At 43.4% G+C, this 21,800-nt stretch overlaps 1 protein-coding gene and 1 pseudogene across 30 annotated transcripts in view; one reads left to right on the top strand and one right to left on the bottom strand.

Annotated features, from left to right (window-relative positions):
• The window catches only part of DAB1 (DAB adaptor protein 1), a 1,273,242-nt gene that overhangs the window by 346,476 nt on the left and 904,966 nt on the right, over positions 1–21,800 (bottom strand). For 2 of the 29 annotated variants that reach the window (XM_078331974.1, XM_078331970.1), the window contains exon 1: positions 4,329–4,436. The exons of 24 other annotated variants lie outside the window; for them this stretch is intronic. The gene's annotated coding sequence lies outside the window, so the exon portion shown is untranslated. Of the gene's footprint in view, positions 1–1,527; positions 1,679–4,216; positions 4,437–21,800 lie in introns of those variants that run through there. 3 more of the 29 variants (XM_035253007.3, XM_078331969.1, XM_078331973.1) reach the window with 2 other exon arrangements.
• On the top strand, positions 4,519–8,363 carry LOC103794474 (bromodomain-containing protein 2 pseudogene; annotated as a pseudogene). Its single transcript, XR_013520112.1, has one exon. The product of XR_013520112.1 is annotated as a bromodomain-containing protein 2 pseudogene (transcript).

Here is a 21,800-nt window from a genome sequence, read left to right on the forward strand (position 1 = left end):
ACCCTTCTCTCTAACCTTTGCCTTCTGTAGAGACTAGAAAGTGAAATAGTGGAATCCTGCTTCCTGGTTAGCTAGGGTTGGTCATGTGCCTCAGTTGGAGGCAAAGGAGATACAGATGAAAACATACTTGAGAAAGGCTTTCTTCCTCCAAAAGACAAATTCTCACAAACTGAAGCCTTTTACCCTTCCCACAATTGCTCTTCTTCTTTTGTCTCTTGCACTTCCTTTTGACTTGGCATTAAGATGAGAAAACTGGAGCTGCAGCAGTCACTTTAAGCTCATAAAGAGTAAAAACTACACGGTAAAGATGAGGTAGCAGAAAGGCAGAGGAATCCTGGGTTCTTGATGGCTTTCTTGAGCAGCTTTACCAGGCACTACCTTGCGCTTATTTGAAGAGTATTTTTTTTTTTCCAAGACAGAGTCTCAAAAAAAGATACTCCTATCACCCAGCCCAGCCTGGAATGCAGTAGTGCAATCACAGCTCACTACAACCTCTACCTCCCAGGTGTTTGCGATTCTTCTGCCTCAGCCTCCTGAGTAGCTGAGACTATAGGCACTTGCCACCATGCCTGGCTAATTCTTGTATTTTTAGTAGAAACAGGATTTTACCATGTGGCCCAGGTTGGTCTTAAACTCCTGATCTCAAGTGATCAGCCCGCCTTGGCCTCTCAAAGTGCTGGTATTACACGTGTGAGCCACAACACCCATCTGGGAATCTTTTTATATAATAAAAATAAACATCTTGCTTGTTCAGGCCACTCACTGAGTTCTCTGTTATTCATATCCAAACGCATGGATACCGAGACCCGTCCTCTCTATGCCTCAGTCTCTTAACTATCAAATGGAGTTAATAACAGTGTCTGTCCTTTCTAGTGTTCTGAGGACAGGATAATGCATTTAAAGAGCTTACTTTAGTTTCTGGTAGAATAATCATTTATTGAATATTTATTACTATTACTATTACCAATCACTGAGAGACTTAACCCTCCGAAACTCCAAGGCTCAGCTTCCTTTCTTCTACAATCAGTCTTCCAATGACTCCTCTCTTTTACACAGTTAAATGAATGTATTAGGTAAATTAGCCATCTTTCTCTGTGACCAGAAAGTCTCCAGATTTGATATTTCAACAATCTCTGAAACGTACATAAGGCAGGGCTTATTTCCCACATATAATAGATTTAAAAAACTGGAGACTGAGGCTATAAAGGGATTGTTCAAGGTCACATGGCTAATTTCATTCTACATTTGGAATAAAGTCTAGACTTCTCACCCTGTTCTGCAACACCCTATTTGATCTGACCTGTCTGCCTCCCACCAGCCACATGGCCCTCCTTTCTGTTCCTTAAACATCCCACGCCCTCTTCTACTCCAAGGCATCTGCTCTGTCTACTTGCTGTTCTGTCTACTTGCCGTCTTATCTGCCTGAAACTCTCTTTGCCTTGCTCTTTGCAGGGCTCTTTCCTTCCCATCCCATGGACCCTAGGGGGAATGGGAGGTCATTCCCAAGTACCCTAATAATGGACTTACTTCCTAGACCAGGAGGTCTCTCTCACCTCCTCTACTGATGTCCTGCAAATCTGTAATGATCTGCTCCTTTGTTCATCTGTTTATTGATTGATTCTGGCTGGAATGTAAGCCTCCCAGGGGCAGAAACTTTGTTTTGTTTACCACCACAGTCCTAAAGTTAGAGGGGAAGGAAAGAGGGAGAGACTGAAACCCAAGAAAAAGTCTGAGTGTCACACCTAGAAAGACCTGAGTTCAAACCCCAGCTTTGCCATGTAACAATATAAGGTACAGCAACTCACTTAATGGCTCAGTTTCTCATCGTCATCTCTGACAGGAGAATGGCACACTTACTTACCTTATAGAGTTGCTGTCAACAGGACATGTGGTAACATATATAAAGAATGTAGTCCCATGCTGGGCACATTAAATGCCCCATCCATGCTTGTTCCTTCCTATGCTTCTTCCTCTACCTCACTTACATTGGTTGCAATAGCACAGTGCTAGGCAAATTGTGTGTGACCAACTAATTGACCCAGATAAGAAGAAATGAGTGGAATTAAATTCTCAGGGATCAGCCAGTTCGGCTCCTCTCAAAGCCACTCCAGCTCCCTAGAGATTATGGTCTGTTGATTTATCTGAAGATTGCAGACAGTGTTAGCACCCACTGCACAGTGTTGCTGTGAGTATAAGATAAAGTAATATGTATTAACTGCTTAGAACAGTTCTGGCACATATAAACTCTCAATAAATGTTTGTTATTATTATAATCTGTGTCTATGTGGACCAATGCAAACAAATTGGATATTTACCATTATATGTGAATGTCTTCTCCAAAACATACCAGAATCCATCACTGTCATCATCATTATCCTAACACCTTATGTTGGCAATGCACATTGTATTAGGAATAACAGGATAGAGAGGGTTGGAGGAGGCAGTAAAGGAAGTGATACAATTGAAGCAGGTATTTGGGGGAAAGGGAAACCAAAATAGACCCCCAGCCTTGGACTCCCATTCTCTCTCAGTAAAGGAAGCCAGGCCAAGTACAAGCAGTCTCAGTGGGTTTAAGTGGTAAATTAAGGCCCAGCCAAGGTCACCATGATGTCTATGGAGGCCAGGCTAAGGCTGTGCCATCCTGTGTGGCAGGAAAAGGGCCTGGAATGCTCACAGAGAACCTCATCTAAAGTGGACTCCAAGCTCAGGACTCTGAGGCCTGAATACAGGACTAAGGAAGCATAGGCATTAAAGGGCATCTCCCTTGGGGTCATGCTGCCCTGGGTTCAAGTCCTATTCTGCCATGCACTCAGCGTGTTCACGTGGCACAGTCTCTTAATGACTTGGGGCCTTTGAAAAGTGAAGCTACTAACTGTCCTTTCACCAGTTGCTGTGAGGATTCCTGATATAACATCTTATATGCAGTGAGCACTTAATAAATGGTAAACTAATAATAATCACAATACCAAATGTTTGTACCTTACGACATATGTTAGGGTTTGTTGCAAGTACTTTACAAATATAAATTGGTTTAGTCCATACAACAACCCTGTGACAAAGGTGCTATTAATAAGAATAATGACAAAGGTATAACTGCAAATATAAGCAGCACTTCCCATACTATAAGCATTGTTTTAAACTTTACATATAGTAACTCCTACTCACAAAAATCCTGTAAAGTACTATTATTGCCTCCACCATACAGATGAGGAAACTGAGGCAGGGATTGATGAACCTGCCTAAGGTCATCTGGCTGGTAATAGTAGAGCTGGGCTTCAACAGTACTTCTCAAAGGATAAAGCTTCATGAACATCCCAGAGAAAGTTAAAGAATACTGTTGTCCTTCCTGTTTAAATAAGGAAACTGAGGCCCAGACAAATGAGGTGTCATATAGCTAGAAACTAGAGAACTAACTTTTCATTTCTTTCTGGGAATAATCATCCAACTGCAGCCTTTCCATTTCTGGTTCAGAACTATGTCTACCCCACCACAGTCCTTTCAACAATAAAATAAATTTGTAGAAACATGTTCTAATTGTTCTCCTAAGCTGGGCTAACATCTCCTAAGGGTGTAAATTTAAGAATTTAAGAGCTTCCTGGCTTTCTTCCGGAGACAAGAAAATACAGCTACACGAGGACGCACCCTTGCGCCTGCGCTGTGTGTTCCTGGGCTGCTGCAGCGATGCTGCGTGCGGAGAGGAGAGTTAGGGGACAGAGTCTACGACTGTGGGATAGGAAGCTGGGGATTTGGACAGCAGCAGCATTATAGCGCTCTGGGTTTCAGAACATAGGCCTTGGCCATGCGGACTCCTTGGTCCCTTGCGCGACCCCCAGGAACGTTTGGAAAACCTGTCCTCGTGGCTGGGGGAGATGGGGGGCAGCCGGCACGAGACCCCGGTCAGCTAATCTGGGTGCTGCTGACATGGCAGCAAGGCCAGATGTCTCCCCACCCCGCAGCCCGCTCTGGAAGGGAGGAGCTGGGGACTACGCCCCCTCCCCCAACATGGCTTCGTTTCCTGTGGGGGGGGGGGTGACACCCCGGATTACATGACCCCATACCAAGCCAAGGGCTACTTTGGAAGCCCTCTGGAAGGCTTTAGGATCCAGATTCTTAGCTGCAGCAGCCCCACCATCAAGAACCATCACCCGCCCGCCCACGCGACCCCCTCCCGTTTCCCTGCTGGTCTAGCCAATAGAGGAGCTACCAATGGCACGACCTGTTCAAGCTTGGCAGTTTCTAGTTGTACTGTGTATGGAAGCCTGGGAAGACTTTGTTGGAAGGGGAACCAGGAAAGGGTGCTGGAGGCACTGGGGCGATGGCTTCCGTACCCCTTCCAACCGCTCTCTTTCCCTGGAGTTTGCAAACCACAGCTCAGCCAACTGGCTTGGAGATGTGGCCGGTTGCCACCTCCCTGTGGGTTTCTGTGGCACTCTTCTGCCTGGTGACGGACACGTTGGAAGTCAAGTTTATGATGTCATCACTGCCCCTGGCCAATAGGAAAAGCTCCTATGGAGAGGTGTTCCTCCCCCACTGAGCTTCTTCATGCGCGTGAGCGAGCGCATGCCTGTGAAGAGGGTGGGGGAAATCTCAAGCAGGGGGCGCGCATGAGCGGCAAAGCCCCTCCTCTCTGCCTATATATAAAGGGCTGGCACGGGCCTTGGCAGCGCCATTTTACACTGGAGTGGAGCAGCCTATAGAGCCAGCCGTAGGAGTCTGCCTACCAATACAGAGCCTTCGAGTTGTCTTGGGCCGCCATTACAACCCACCTCCACGGGCTTGGAAATAGCCTTCATCCTGGTCTATGACCTGTCCCAGCGGACAGTACAGACCCCATAGAAGCCCCTGAAGCTGCTCCTTTTCTAGCCCCACCCAGTCCTCGGAGTCTGTCCACTCCTCTACTCTGCCCTCCAGAAGATTTCAAGGATGGACGCGGCTGCTCCCTAAACCACTTTTCATATTTATCCGCCTCCATCCGAGATCAAAACGGGACCTCCTCGGGCCCATAGGGTCCAGACAAGAAGAGGGGATCCCTGCAGACCAACAGCGGCCTATACTGATGACGGTATCTGAGATCAGGGACTGTCTTGTTTTGAAGAGTCAGTCCCTCCTTAGTCGTCCACCTCAGCCGAGGCCGCCGCCATTTTCTTGCTGTCCGCTGCCTGCAGAGTCAGCCAAGCTGTCCGAAGATCTCCACGAGACCCCGAAGTCACTGCTTTCCTACCGGCGGGGAAGGGGTTTGTCGCCTGGAGGGCTAAGAGCAACGGCCTCCCATCCACTTACCGGGTGATGCTGGACCCGGCCGGACAGTGAGGGGAACTGAAGCCATCCAGACTTACCGCTGCTGAGATGCTGCAAAACGTGAGTCCTCACAACAAGCTCCCTGGGGAAGGGAATGCAGGATTGCTGGGGCTGGGCACAGAAGCAGCGGCACCAGGGAAAAGGATTCGAAAGACTTCCCGCTTGTATGAGGGATTTGAGAGCCCCACAATGGCTTCGATGCCTGCTTTGCAACTGCCCCCTGCCAACCCACCACCACCAGAGGTGTCCAATCCCAAAAAGCCAGGACGAGTTACCAACCAGTTGCAATACCTACACAAGGTAGTGATGAAGGCTCTGTGGAAACATCAGTTTGCATGGCCATTCCAGCAGCCTGTGGATGCTGTCAAACTGGGTCTACCGAATTACCACAAAATTATAAAACAGCCTATGGACATGGGTACTATTAAGAGGAGACTTGAAAACAATTATTACTGGACTGCCTCAGAATGTATGCAAGATTTTAATAGCATGTTCACCAACTGTTACATTTACAACAAGCCCACTGATGATATTGTCCTAATGGCACAAATGCTGGAAAAGATCTTCCTACAGAAAGTTGCATCAATGCCACAAGAGGAACAAGAGCTGGTGGTGACCATCCCTAAGAATAGCCACAAGAAGGGGGCCAAGTTGGCAGCACTCCAGGGCAGTGTTACCAGGGCCCATCAGGTGCCTGCTGTCTCTTCTGTGTCACACACAGTCCTGTGTACTCCACCACCTGATATACCTTCCACTGTTCTCAACATTCCCCACCCATCAGTCATTTCCTCTCCACTTCTCAAGTCCCTGCACTCTGCTGGACCCCCACTCATTGCTGTTACTGCAGCTCCTCCAGCCCAGCCCCTTGCCAAGAAAAAGGGTATAAAGCGGAAAGCAGATACTATCACCCCTTCACCTACAGCCATCCTGGCTCCTGATTCCCCAGCTAGCCCTTCTGGGAGTCTTAAGCCTAAGGCAGCATGGCTTCCCCCTATGCGCAGAGAGAGTGGTCGCCCCATCAAGCCCCCACGCAAAGACTTGCCTGACTCTCAGCAACATCACCAGAGCTCTAACAAAGGAAAGCTTTCGGAACAATTAAAGTATTGCAATGGCATTTTGAAGGAGTTACTCTCTAAGAAGCATGCTGCCTATGCTTGGCCTTTCTATAAACCAGTGGATGCTTCTGCACTTGGCCTGCATGACTACCATGACATCATTAAGCACCCTATGGACCTCAGCACTGTCAAGCAGAAGATGGAGAACCGTGATTACCGGCATGCACAGGAGTTTGCTGCTGACCTATGGCTTATGTTCTCCAACTGCTACAAGTACAATCCCCCAGATCACAATGTTGTGGCAATGGCACAAAAGCTACAGGATGTATTTGAGTTCTGTTATGCCAAGATGCCAGATGAACCACTGGAACCAGGGCCTTTATCAGTCTCTACTGCCATGCCCCCTGGCGTGGTCAAATCATCTTCAGAGTCCTCCACTGATGAAAGTAGCAGTGAGAGCTCCTCTGAGGAAGAAGAAGAGAGTGAAAGCTCAGACTCAGAGGAAGAAAGGGCTCATCGCTTGGCAGAACTGCAGGAACAGCTTCGGGCAGTACATGAACAACTGGCTGCTCTGTCCCAGGGTCCAATATCCAAGCCCAAGAGGAAAAGAGAGAAACAAGAGAAAAGGAAACGGAAGACAGAGAAGCATCTAGAACGAGGTGGGGCCGATGAAGATGACAAGGGGCCTCAGGCACCCCACCCACCTCAGCCCAAGAAGTCCAAGAAAGCAAGCAGCAGTGGAGGTAGCAGTACTGCTTTAAGCTTTTCTGGCTTTGGACCTTCTGGAGGATGTGGCACCAACCTCCCCAAAAATGCCACAAAGACGGCCCCACCTGCTCTGCCTACAGGTGATGATTCAGTGGAGGAGGAAGAGAGCAGGCCCATGAGTTATGACGAAAAGTGGCAGCTGAGCCTGGACATCAACAAATTACCTGGAGAGAAGCTGGGCCGAGTTGTGCACATAATCCAAGCCAGGGAGCCCTCTTTACGTGATTCAAACCCAGAAGAGATGGAGATTGATTTTGAAACACTCAAGCCATCCACACTTAGAGAGCTTGAGCGCTATGTCCTTTCCTGCCTACGTAAGAAACCCCAGAAGCCTTATACCATTAAGAAGCCTGTGGGAAAGAAGCCTGTGGGAAAGACTAAGGAAGATCTGGCTTTGGAGAAAAAGCAGGAATTAGAAGAGCAGTTACGAGATGTCAGCGGACAGCTCAACTCCACTGAAAAGCCCCCCAAGAAAGCAAGTGAGAAAACAGAGTCATCCTCTGCACAGCAAGTAGCAGTATTACACCTCAGCGCTTCCAGCTCCAGCTCAGATTCCAGCTCCTCCTCTTCATCACTGTCTTCTTCAGACACAAGTGAATCAGATTCAGGCTAAGGGGCCAGGCCACATGGGGCAGGAAGGCTACGCAGGACCGGACCCCTAGACCACCCTGCCCCACCCACCCCTTTCCCCTTTGCTATGACTTCATCTTACCGCCCTGTCCCCCTCTAGGAGAGCTGGGTCTGCAGTGGGGAATGGATAGAGGGACATTTATTGAAGGAGGGACATGGACAAAATAAGACTGAATTCTCAAGAGGCCCCATTGGGGAGTGATCTCTTGGACACAGATCCCCCATTCAGAATGACTGGGGCAGGGCAAGGGGGTACAGGGTGAAAGTGTGCAAAGCCCCTAGAGTTACCTGAGGTCATAGCTGCTCTGTTCACTTCTAAGGACCCTGATTTGAGGTTGTTTGTTCTAATTTATTTTAAGCTAGGTAAGGCTGGGGGGAGGGTGGGGCCTTGGTCCCTTCAGCCTCCACGGGGAGGGAAGAAGGGGGAGCTTTTTTTTAGATTGACATTTTTTTTTTCTACTCTTGTTTTCCCTTTCCTTCGCTCCATTTGGGGCCCTGGGGGTTTCAGTCATCTCCCCATTTGGTCTCCTGGACTATCTTTGTTGATTCTAACTTGTAAATAAAGAAAATATTATTCAAAAAAAAGAAGAAAATATAGCTATGTGACACTTGGACATTTTTTTTAAAGCACAGTGTTAAAGAGCAACTTTATGTGCCATGATCATTAAAATCAACAAAATGCATTTGACTCAAAACAGGACATAGATGAACAAAAATGGGTCTTCAGTCATTTGGAAATGCTAACGTGCTGACTGCCTGATTAAACACAATTTGTATTGTCAATAAAAAATGCAAATGGCTATTTTACTGGCAAATACAGCATTAGACTTTGCTTGATATGAGGATTAAATTGCATTTCAAGAACAATTCTGGAGGTCAAATTATAAATGAACATCCCCTTTCATTGTCCTTAGGTTCTGGAGGCCAGGATAGGAAATACAATAACAAAAATAATTGCCTGCCACTATGTGCCATTTCAGTTAAAATAAAATTCATGCCAGTTTTGTGTAGTGGAGAATAATATTTAAGCCCCCAAATGGGTCCTGTAATTTAGTGCATAATTCCTTGAAATTTACATGGCATACCCCCCACTCATCTGAATCAACTGATAAACTCTTTTATTTGTATTAAAGAAAATAGGGATTAAAAGGTCGAGACTCCACAAAATGTAGATACTGAAAGCATGGGCACCATTTTAAAACCTTTTAGTCAATCTGGCCGAGAACTAAATCAAGTACACAGGAATTATGTTTCACTGCAAATATTCCCTGGTTACAAATAGGAATAAGACATGCATTTTGAATCCCACAGAAAAATTTGGAACCACAGATGTTGCTTTTGAGCATCTTTATTTCTGAAATTACAAATAATCATTGTTGGCATCTGCAAGTAGAAAAACTAAAAAAGCAAAGAAATACCTCATCACTGCATTATGATGTGATAAAACCTCAGGATGGCAGGCAGCCGGCAAGGCATTAACGCAGTTATGCATTTACATTCAGAGATGCACGTCATTTTGGTTAAACATCATTGCCCAATTTTCAAAATTTCCCCTCGTTATTTTTTTCTCCATATTTTCCCCATTAACTTCAAGTAAGACAAGTTTATACAACCTCTAATACCTTGTTATAGCTATTGTCGTTTTCTTTCTGAAGGCTGGAATGTATTTCCAGAGCTGATGGTAAACACGACTAATTCAAGAAGAAATTAAAGAGACACTCTGATTGCATGGGATGAATAAACAGAGAACCAAATAAAAGGGTTTGCTTTAACTGACATTGTTTGGCAATTTAGGCAAAATTTGGATTTAGAAAACACTGAAATAAAAAAATGGACTAGAAATAGGTATAATGCAACCCAAATAAGCTAATGTTATTAGGGGATTCTGAACAACCTCGGAACTCACAGCAACACTAGGAAGGAGTGCTCTACATGCTTGCATACCAACTCAGCTAGTCAATACAACACCTCAGGTAGGTGCGTGTCACCTTTTTTACAAATGAGGCATGCAGGATTTAAGTAATTCGTACATGATCATGCAGGAGGTATGGCTTCTGAATCTGAGCTCTTAACCATAACATTATTCTGCCACTTAAAAGAGTCCAAATGTTATCTCTCTATTGATTATAGTAATTGTCCTAAGCAATCCGTATTTGTTATTTATATGTGTTTTAAGTATCCGAATAGACATCACTTCTCCATTTTACAGAAAGGAAATAGACTCAGAGGCTAAATGAGTCTGCTCAAGGTCCCCCTCCCAGCATGTGGCATGGCAGGATTGGAACTCTAAAGGCAACCTTCTACACAGTATTGCCTCCCCTCCCCGGCATCGGTCCCTCTAGGTAGTACTCACAAACAGGCAGTGTGTTATCCACTCACTCTTAAATGACATAGATTCTCCAGCTGTTCAGTGTCCTGGGTCTCAGTGCTTGGCACCTAAGTATTTGAATATCAATAGCACTGAATGTCTACCTAGAATCCCAAACTCTCACCAACCACACAGCTAAACCCTCCTGCAAGCCACCATCCCATTTCTCATGGACCACTGCAATAGCCTTCTAGCTGCAGTCTCTGCTTCTTCTCAGACTTTCCTACAATTTTCAAATAGAATCCAGATTCTTGTATGATATAAAGCTCTCTATGAACTTCCCACCTGATTCCCTTTATTTCTCTGACCACCTCTCTTGGTATCCCTTGGCCTGTTCCAGGCACACCAGCCTCCTCACCATCTTTGAAACACACAGGGCTCACCCCTGCCTTTGTATCTGCTGTTCCCTCTGCCCCAAGGATCACAAGACTTGACTCCTGCAACCACCATGGAGCCTTTGCTCAAATGCCACCTTCTTAGAGAAGCCTTCCCCAATTTCCCTATTAAAAATTACAAACCTCACCCTTTGTACTCTCAACATCTCTCCTATGCTTTTTTCCTGAACACTTTATAATGTACCCTGTAATTTACACATTTATTTTGCTTATTGTGCACTTCTCCCAACTATAACACAAATCTCATGATAACAGAGACTGGTTAGTTTACTGCTCTATCTTCGGCATCTAGAAGAGCAACGCCTGGTGAGACAGCAAGCATTTATGAATGTTTGTTCCAGTGAGTGCATGAAGAAAGAATGAAGGGCATCCTCCCACTGCTGGGGCTTCCCTGCACATCTGCAACAGGCCAGTGGCACCTATGTTCCAATAGAAAGTTCCAGAACACCAAGATCTCCTCCTTCCTTTCCTCCTTCTCTTTCTTTTCATTTTCTTTTTTTAATCCATCCTTCCTTTCTTTCCCCTTCCTTCCTTGTCTTCTTCCCCTCCTTCCCCTTTCCCCCTCCTCCTCCCCCTCCTTTTCTTCCTCTTCTTCCCCCTCCCTTTCCTCTTCCTTCTCCTCCTCCTTCTTCTCTTTCTCCCCCTCTTCTCTCACTCTTTTTGCCCAGGACGGAGTGCAGTGGTGAAATCACAATTCACTGCAGCTTCAACTTCCGAGGCTCACGTGATTCTTCCACCTCAGCCTCCAGAGTAGCTGGGACTAAAGGTGCATACCACCATGCCTGGCTAAATTTTGCATTTTCAGTAGAGATGGGGTTTCACCATGTTGCCCAGGCTGGTCTTCAACTCCTGGGCTCAAGAGGTCTGTCTACCTCAGCCTCCCAAAGTGCTGGGATTACAGGAGTGAGCCACCACACCCAACCTCATGCTTTCTTATTCTTTTTTCCCTCCCTCTCCATTTTCCTTCTCTGCTTTCTGGAAAGACAGAGTTTTGCCTGAAAAACCTAAATCCTCTAACATAATAAGGGACAGAGAGACCTCATGTTCATTTTAGATGGTAGCTGTGCATGTATGTATTAAGAAACAATAGGTATTTGTCCTTCTTTTGCACTGGTCAGACTCAATATCTATCTGGTAGCCTGAACCCAAGGATACAAGGCTATTTTTATGCAAGTTTCTGTTCAAAATGTGGAAATAAGCTAACATCAAATATAACCTTTTAGAAGCAAATGGATGTTGCTAAACACATATGTAGTGTCTATTTCTGCTTTGTACTGGGCAGTAAGTTGGAGCCCCATGAAGTTGATAACTCTTCATGCGATTATTGTTCAAGATGTGATAATGGAAAAACCAGTCTTATGTACTAGTTACGGCCCTGCCCATGACAGGAGCAGGGGCCCCAAGTCATCTTGGCTCTGTTATCTCAACTATAAGGTTACCAAGAATTCCTACTTCCTGAGTTTACTGAGAGGAACAAACGAAGAAATACATGTGTAAGAACTTTGTAAGTTCTAAATATTTAGAAGCTCTAAGTTCTAAGGCTAAGTTGCTTACCTTTTTTACGCCTCTGCTCCCTCATCTGTAAAACAGGGATAAGGAATAGTTCACTGTCGAATGAAGATCAGATGAGAGAAGGAGCATATCAAAGCCTGACACGCGGTTCCTGCTCAGGACACGTTTGTTACTGTAATGTTACTGCTCACTTCCTTCTTACTGACTTAGGAAAATAACATGGCTTCTTTCTTTAAATGTTTAATACATTATTTTCAAAGCCTTTAGTGAAGCAGTGTGTTACGTTCCTATTACTAAATTGCTATTTCTAAGTGTACACTTAAGAATGTAAAGTGGAAGTAGGAAGTGATTACAGACCAATGATTCCAGGCTGACACATTAATTGAACTGGTGTGTTTAAGGCCCTAACAGTCTCATTTTAAAAAGTCACCTTTTAATCAAAATCCAACCAGTATTTGCTGAACATACACTATGTGCACACTACCATATTAAATTCTTTCAAGGATTATAATTAGAAATACAAGTTGAATTAAAAAATTAATATACAATCCCATGTAGTTGCCCTCACAATATACTTATGACAAAATGACACTTAGTACCGAAAAGTTAAGCATGAACAAAAGGTTCCAATGTTCAAGCAATAGATATGTCACTCTGAAGCATCACTTAATTAATTTTCAAGTCATTGCCAGGGAAGCAGAGCTCAGGAGGTTTGTGGAGATAGCAGAGACTACACAGGGTCTAGGATGGTTTGGATTCATTCAAAGGATTCATCCTGTGGTGAAAATTTCAGATGCTGGTCACTCAAACCTGTTTGGAACTAGGGAGCAGAAGCAAAATCTTGATGCCTGTCAACTTACCTCAACTAGAAGGGGTTTTACTAATAAGGCATTATTGCAAGCTGACCCTCATCAGGTTCATTTGCAAGTGGGAAGCAGAGGTAACACCTCTTAGTTGACTTAAACTCTTCTCCAGAAAGAGAAAACACCAAAGGAAAATGCAGATCACCGAACTCTGGAAATCCTAATATAGAACTAAGACAAATTAATGCTTTTACACAAGTTCATTCTTCTTGATTACATTTAAAAGCCTGTTGTCAATTTGCATGTGTTCTGTGTTGGAAAATATGCACTCTGGATCTAATGAGGAGAAAACGGTGAAAATCCATTCTGCTGCATGGCTTGGGAAAATCTCTGCATTGGTGTGTCATGGCCTGTAAAGTCTGTCTATCAGATACACTGTACTTGAATTGATCGGGCAGCCATCTGTATTGATTTGTGCAGCCACCGTGGAAACGCAGTCACTGTAACCATTTGCTAGGCTATGTGGAGACATAATCTACATTTGCTTCAATTCCTTTGGAGGATGCTGTGTGCAAAGTATATCTGGCTAGCCCAGGTCAATGTCTAACAATAGGTAACATTTATTATCAGTCCTGTGCCTGGCCTCAAAGTGTTGAAGCACATACTGTGTCACTTATTCTTCACTACCAACCAGCCTGGGTGTGTGTACTCTAAGGAAGCCAAAGGACAGAGTTTCAATGGGTACAGAAGTTTTCATTACTAGTACACAGGACCATGTGATACTAGCACCTTGTCTCTGGATTATAAGAAAGGCCCTCCTGCACAAGTGCACACTGAGCACTCACTTTACCTCTTTTATTATTTCCCACAGTTGTGGATGACAGGCACAATAATCACAAAGAACGAAGGCCTCAGGGAGTGGATTTATTTGCCCGAAAAGTGTAAGAGCTGCGTTTTGACTGGCAGCCAGCACTTACGCAGCCCTTACTGCGCCCAGGTGCTGTTCTAACAGCAGCAGCATGAGGTGCCCCTTTCTCCCATTTTACAGATGAGGACATTGGAACCCACAGAAACCATCACTTATCAAGGTTACATGGCTGATAAATGGCAGGGCAGATTCTGGGGTAGGCAGTCCAATCTCAAAGTCTATGCTCTTAACCCCCATGTGCCATCTCTAATCTAGGGTTCCCTACATCCAGATGGAGATTTGAACCCTAGTTCTTCCCTAACTTCACATCTGACCCAATCTGCCAGGTTCATTCTCTATCACACAGCTGGGAAGAAGCTGGGAGATCATCTAGCACCAAACTTTAGTTTTATCGCTCAGCAAACAAACTAGAGGACTCACTTTTGTGCACTATGAATTTTTCACTTGCCTACCCTATGCCTATAAACATCTGTCAGTAAAATGGTTAATTAGGAATATCAAAACCTTATTTAAATAAGCAAAGGGAGATTCCTTCTAACCCTTCAGTTTCTAACCCTCTGAATGGGTTTTTATTCAAATACTCAGGGTTGGAGAGAGAGAGAGAGAGAGTGTGTGTGTGTGTGTATGTAACAAGGGGTCCTTCAAAAATAGAGAAAACTTTTTGATTTTTTTCTCTCTTTTTGAGCTGTTAGACTCTCAACTTAGTTAAACTCTTTTAAAACAAAAAACCGATCTCTGCTGTATCTAACCACAGTATTTCCCAAACATTAAGAGTACACAGATCCCGAAAAAATAATTATTACCAACAGTTCATTAAAAAGAAGTATTCTCCACTCATCTAATGGTCAGACAGGTTCAGGGAATGCTATGTTAAGAAACTCTTTTTGATGCTATAGATAGCACGCTGCACAGTGAAAGTCCCGAGAAGTCCTAGGTGATGCCATCTGTCAAACACTGTTCAACATTAGGTAATGTTAATTGCCAACACTGTCTGGTACCGTGTGCCATGCATTATCCTAAGTGTATTCCATGACTTACCACATTTCACCCTGAACACAGCCCTTTCAGAAAGGTACTAATAGTAGTAATAGAGATAATAACAGTACCTATCTATTATGCCAATGGAGGAAATTGAGGCAGGGTGAAGTTACTGGCTTATATCAGAACAACCGAGAAGTCCTAAATAAACCTTATGCCTTCTCACCTTTGTGCCTTTGTGGAAGGCTATTTCCTCTGCCTGTAACTTACTTCCAACCCTTACAATCACCTGGCTAATTCCTACGTATCCTTTGAGTCTCTTCTCCCCAAAATCTTCTATTACCATTCCCTCTAAGTCAGCTCAAAAGTTCCTTCTCTGTACACTCTGCTCCCTGAAGCTACTATGCTGTATTATAAGAATTTTTTATGTGTATGCCTCTGTGCTGAGAGTAATGGAAGGGGTCATAGTCTGTTATTTCTTTACCCCTAGTGCATTTGCCAAGAGCATAGCACTTTGCAAATAGTGGATGCTCAATAAATGCTTGCTAAGGAACAAAACAAATAAACAAAAGCAGTAAGCAACAACTCCTTCTCTAATACAGTGAATATTATTTGCAGGAAAACAGTTCAAGGATGATGATACTAGTAAGTGCTCTGACTGACGGAGATCCCTTGATGTGCCAGCCACTGTGTAAGCACATTGCATAGAGTATATAATTTTATACTCACCAGAAACCTTTCAGACATTTGAAAATATTATCCCCATTTTACAGGAAGGCAAACTGAGGCTCAAGAAAGAGAATGAACCTGTGCCCATGCACACAACCAGTTAATGGCAGAACCAACAAACCCAAGACCATCAGATTCCAAAGTCTCTGCTCTTTGCATACACTGTTCCATGCTGCTACTTTGTAATTTGTACATCTGATTCTTCTTGTAACCAGAGCACTGAGATCTCTTCTAGAACATCATTCTCCTAAGAACACTCTCTCTGCCTAGCTCTTTCTCTTACTGTTACAGAAAATAAGCTAAGACAGCCTTCAGCTATGCCATTGTGGTAGTGCTTGGAAAAATTAATCCTGTGCCGTTTTGCATTTGCTGCTTGTGAATCAAACTGTGAAAGCTAATTTAAAAACTTTCACACTTGGTTTGAATGAGGACTGTCAGTGCTTGGGGAATGCTAAATTGTACACAATTAGTTCAAATGGTGCTAGCTTAGACTCCCAGCAGCCTCCCAAATGAAAAGGCTCCCACAGTCACCCTGATGAATCAAGGGGAAGGTTATAGAGGTTTTGGCAAAAACAAGCATAAGAAGTACACGCCACTCATGACGGTATTGTGCACTGATATATCTGTGCTCGTGTGTAATTCTGTTAAGATGGAGTTTTCTCCCAGGAACACTGTGCTTCATTGAGATCACAGACTTTGGGGCACACAGACGTGGGCTTGATTCCCAGCTGCAAGCTTCATGACCTAGAGTGAGTTACCTAAGCCACCGAAGTCCTCATTTTGTCACCTATAAATGGGGGTAACACTACAATGAAGCATTGGGAGGATTTGAAAGCATGCATAGAACACTTTGGCCTGCTGCTTCCACATATCAGAAGCCAGTCAACATTGCTACTGTTATTATGTCTGTCATGTGCTACCCAGATAGGATACGCATTCCCAGGGGCAGAGACCCAGACAGTCTTGTTTACCTCGATGCTCCTGGACTGTGTTATCTCAGAGCCCAATCTTCAGGATGATTATAATTATTATTATTATAATAGGATTTGTAACAATCCAGTTTGGACTCTGAAATGGGGCATAAGTCTTGCCCGATGTTTCGGCAGATTGTAATGGAGGGAACACTGTGCTGGACTTGGGGACCTGCCCCTTATGCTGGATCTGCCCTTTCCTACAGGCCAGGTGAGCCCGCACTGATCATTTGCTCTCCTGGCACAGTGCCTAGCAAACAGCACACCACAGGTAAACGGTTTGGGATGAACTAACAACATATTTGATCCTGTGTCGTCTCATCTGGGAAATGAAAATAATAACTGCCTTAGAGAAAACAGACATGAGGGTGGTCTGTAAAGGGAAAATAAGGCACATATCAGAGTAAAGGCGATGAGAAATAAGTCAGAACCAACAAGGATGACTGAAAAGCCATGGCTTCCTCTCCAGGCTCCAGCATTAGCAGTGAGTCTGGGCCCCTCCCTACACCTAAATCATAAGAGCTTTAATCTATCTGACGTCTAGCGCTCAGTTATTTGACTCGGAAATTCTACAACCTTTCATAACTACCAAAGGAAAAAAGGATTTAATAAAAGCACTTTAATAACGGCAGTTCAATTTTAAGGCAAAAATAACTGTAATTACTTGGAGCCTTCATAACATCTAAAATCTGATTAAAATGTACCATCATTTATGAGCTGTGATGGTTATCATGTTTCATGGCCATGCAATTACTGCTGGTGCCTATGCAACTTACGCATGCACGGAACTCTGGATGTCTTCTTCTTCATACGTGCATTGTACTCTAGTCCCTCAATATCAAGGGCAATTTAAATACACAACACATACAAAACAGGAGAAGGAATTAACTAACAGGTGTCAAGTTACTATTGTGCATCAGGAATCGGTAGGCAGTTTAGAAACATGGTTAATGTGGATAGCATCATCATCATTTATGAAATGAAAACCCTGAGACTGAGAGAAGAAACCACTCCAAGGTCAGGGAGCTAGAAAACAGAAGAGGTGAATGAAATTGGAACGTAAAGATATTCGGTGGCAGCGGTGTGCTCTCTTTCACTACGCTACAAAACGGCTTAACTGGGCTGAGTGATATCTGAATCTCAGCTACACTGTAATCAGCTCCAGTGTGGCAGTTCTTACTAATTTCAGAGGAAAAAGGGGTGAGGAGGGAGAAGATGGAGGAGGATCCTACATGGCGGTAAATATTTCATCTTCAACTTGACTTCATAGGTCGGAGCTTACAAGCCTTCTACACGTTTACCTGAAGGTTCCTCACAGAGATTTTCATGTGAAAGCCATATTTTTAAGCATTTACTCTTTCAACAAACTTGATGACTAAGTATTCTTCCATTCATTAAATAGTGAAATGACAGTTCTAAGGGAGAACTCCCTGGCCACCTGCTGTAAAATGGAATCCTAATTCTTATCCTTCCTCTTCTACTGACATTTCACTTTGTTATAATACACACAGAGATGCAAACTTATAAATTTGTTTATAAATTTCCTTTACTTCCTTTATTTATTGCCATCTCAATATACCCAAAACGGAAGTTCTTCTTTGACAGGGAATTCTAGGCTGTTTTGTTGCTGCTGTTCTCTAGAAGCTGGAAGAGTCTAGAGTACAGAAAGTCCTCTGAAACACTGGTTCAATAAATGAATTCACTAAAAGCTGAGGTTGGCCAGGCACAATGGCTCACGCCTGTAATCCCAGCACTTTGGGAGGCTGAGGTGGGCGGATTACCTGAGTTTGGGAGTTCAAGACCAGCCTGACCAACATGGATAAACCCTGTCTCTACTAAAAATACAAAATTAGCCTAGCATGGTGGCATATGCCTGTAATCCCAGCTACTCAGGAGGCTGGGGCAGGAGAATCACTAGAACCGAGAGGCAAAGGTTGCCAGTGAGCCAAGATCACTCCATCATACTCCAGCCTCTGCAACAAAGAGCAAAACTCTGACTTGAAAAAAAAGACTGAGGTTATAGCAGTGTACATGAGCTGACCAATTTTCAGACCCATATGTCAAGTTTTCAAGATAGACCGAGGCTCTTTTTAAGTCTCGTTACTCCAGACTATCTGAATTTACTATCTACCTCATTCAGTTATTCATTCCACCATTTAACAAGCATTTACTGAGTACCTATGGTAAGCTAGACTGTGTTCCGTGTGCATCGATTCCAGTTGTGAACAAAATAGGCAAAATCCATGAAGCTTACATACTGATAGGGAAAACCAACAAATAAATCAAAACATACCTTTTATAATGTTAGGTAGTCATAACAGCTATGACATCAACCAGAGGAAGGAGAAAGAGTGATTAGGCAAAGGCAGGAAGGGAGTGCTTAATTCAATTCTAGGGAGGTGAAGCTGTCAACAAATATGCTTATACAAACCAGGAGAGGATTTGGGGTCAGCAGGACAGTGCCCCATTTGGGGAAGGACTGCATCAATATGGCCTGAACATTTCTCATCTGGAATCTTCAGCTTCCTCACTTGATGCAGTAAGAATAATACTTGCACTTCCTACCTTGCAAAATCAGCCTGCTGTGACCAGCAGTGTAATATTCCATTTTTCCCACCCATAACATTAAGGGGTTTTATTACATAATTTCTATGATCCCTTCCCATTCTAATTTGCTAAGATTCTATTGATATAAAAGAGCTCTGTAAACTCTAATTTGCTGCACAAATGTATGAGATAATGGTCAGCACAACTGTGACTTTTATCATTTTTCCAATGATCCACTTTGGTTCCAGAGTTCACAGCCCCCAGCATCAAAGCATTCTTCAACCTCATTTATATTTAAGTGATTTCAAGATCTCACTGAAAATGTAAGTTGAATGGTAATTTCATTGCTAGAAATGTTTTGTTGTCCAAGCCATAATTTAAATGCCCATCCTAAATTCTGCTAATTATCAGCACTAATGAAAGACTAAAATGGCATAGCTAATCCAAAGACCTATTCTAATTTGGTTTTAGGCTGTATTTCAGGATTTTTTTAAAGCAGCAGATTTGTCTTTCCAATAGTACTGTGGCTAAGTTACTGCTAAAAGGAGCAAGTGCAAGTAAGCAAGAGATGTCATGTAAGATGAGGGGGTTACTACACTGCTGTCCAGGGGTGAGCTTTGGGGTTCCATCACCCCTCTAAAACTGTAAGAAAACTCCTTTGCTTTCAATCTAACCTCGAGTAAATGAATTAAATTTGAAACTTTCCAGGTTCCTTTCTAGATGAATATTTGGCTCTTTGATCACCATGACCTGGAACTATCAACAAGGGTATTTGAGCAGCACAGGAATATAAATTTACCCCAAATAACATATCAGCACGAGCTTGAAGGAAACAAATTGTATTCAAAACTTTCCAAGTGTTTCCTATACACCAGGCAAGTTGCTGAGAGACAGGAATCCACAGAAGATCAAAGACTTGTCCCTGCCCCTAGAAGCTCACTATCTGCTGTAGGAGAGAGATCACTGTAATGGGTAAGAAGGAAGAAAGATAAAGCAAGCCCAGCAGATTTTTACAGGGGCTGAAACAGAGCCATGAACAGGATAGAGGGAGGGCCAAAGGAAAGAGGGTGGCTTTATCAGAGTTTAAAAGGAAAAAGGGAAGTCTTCATGTTAAAGGTGATCCTTGAGCTGTGTAATAAATAAATGGTTGTAAAATATTCATAAGGTAGCTGAAAAACAGAAACTAGTATTAGTATCAAGCCCATTACCAGATGCTGTGTTTAATTTAATCTCTAAAACACCCAGTACATTTTATCATCCCCATTGTACAGATAAAATAACTGAGGCACAGTTATTTATATATTATCTGTACAATAACTCTCCCCACTTCACCCCTTTTGCCAAGTCAGGAATGAAAACCAATTTTCCCTTAATGAAGCCAAGTAGAACACCTCTTCTGCCCTCCACAAGTACCTTCATGACTTTCTCAGTATCTAACCTGCAGCCAACTACCTTCTGCCTGACTCTAACCAACTACACAAAATCTGAGCCATGTCACTTAGCTCCACTGGAAATGCCTCTCTTGGCTAGCCCTCTACAGGTAGTTTTGTTTTTTTTATTTCTCCAGTAAGACTCCAAAGTTCTCCAAGAAAGAAGCCATACATGCCCTTGACCCAGCCTTTAACTCTGCCCAGACACAGTGCTCCTCCCATAGAAGTAAGAGGTGGGTCCAGCCATCTATAGGAAAAGCAGTAAGAACCAACATAAAATTCAAGCCCATTTCCTTCCCACCTGGCTGGCAATGAAACAAAAAACCTTCCACATCTCATTCTAAAGGCCACTGAACCTTCATTTCCCTCACTGAAAGTAAGTTCTAGGCAAGCAATCCTAATAGCTCCTGCCATTCTAAAAAGGGAGGCTCCTGCCATTCTAAAAAGGGATGAGTAATAACTCATCCGTGATGCTGAGTCCTTCAACACAGCCCCCTTTGGTTTCATTGTTTTTTCTCTTTCATCTCTCCTTCATGCTCGAATTAGGATATTTTTTCCACCCGAAACCATCAGGCATCAATAGTGATTTCTAAGCACTTCTCTTTAACCTTGCTTTTGTAAAATGCCCACTGCATTCTGGGTAAGAAAGTTTATGGTGTGTGTGGCAGGGCTCTGTGGACCAGGCTCATTAGTATCTACACTGACTGAGCATCATACAGTTAGCCCTTAATTTTCAGACAGTAAGTTTTCTCCACCAGACTTGAAGCCATATTTTGAAAACAGGGAAAGCTGTAGTACCTTTTCTCCCTATGGGTAAGAAGGAAGGAAGAAAAGGTAAAAAAAGGAAGCTCTCTGAAGAAGGTCATCAGGGTTTTTAAACTTTTGAAAATAATCTCTTTTCTATGAATGCACAGACTATTGAATAACACCTTTCAGGACTGATGATTAACATACAGTCTACCATGTAGGCACCTTCAAGGAAAAAGCAGCATGCATTATTCCAGTTATCTGTGGAGGGATTTTGCATTAGGTATACATGACAGTGAGGATTTCCCCTCCTAGAGGGAAAAATCAAAATAAAGATCTGGACCGAAACTAATTATACTCATCTGCACTTTGTCCAAGGATAGGTACAAAAGAATATATTTTTAATGTGACTAAAATACTGACTGTAGACTCCTCTTTACCTCAATAATTATGCCTGCAGAATCTCACCATCAAGTGGCCATTCTGACATAGACACATTTATTCATGGGCAGGAAATAAGAAGGATGAACTACTTCATCTCTATAGTAGTAAACCATTGCAATTGGCACAGATATTTATAAATAGATTTGATTTCTCAAATGGCCACATTGCCAAGAGCCCAGGGTTCTTCCTACTAGCCC

The sequence above is a fragment of the Callithrix jacchus genome, chromosome 7, assembly GCF_049354715.1.
Source record: "Callithrix jacchus isolate 240 chromosome 7, calJac240_pri, whole genome shotgun sequence".
Taxonomy (NCBI): domain Eukaryota; kingdom Metazoa; phylum Chordata; class Mammalia; order Primates; family Cebidae; genus Callithrix; species Callithrix jacchus.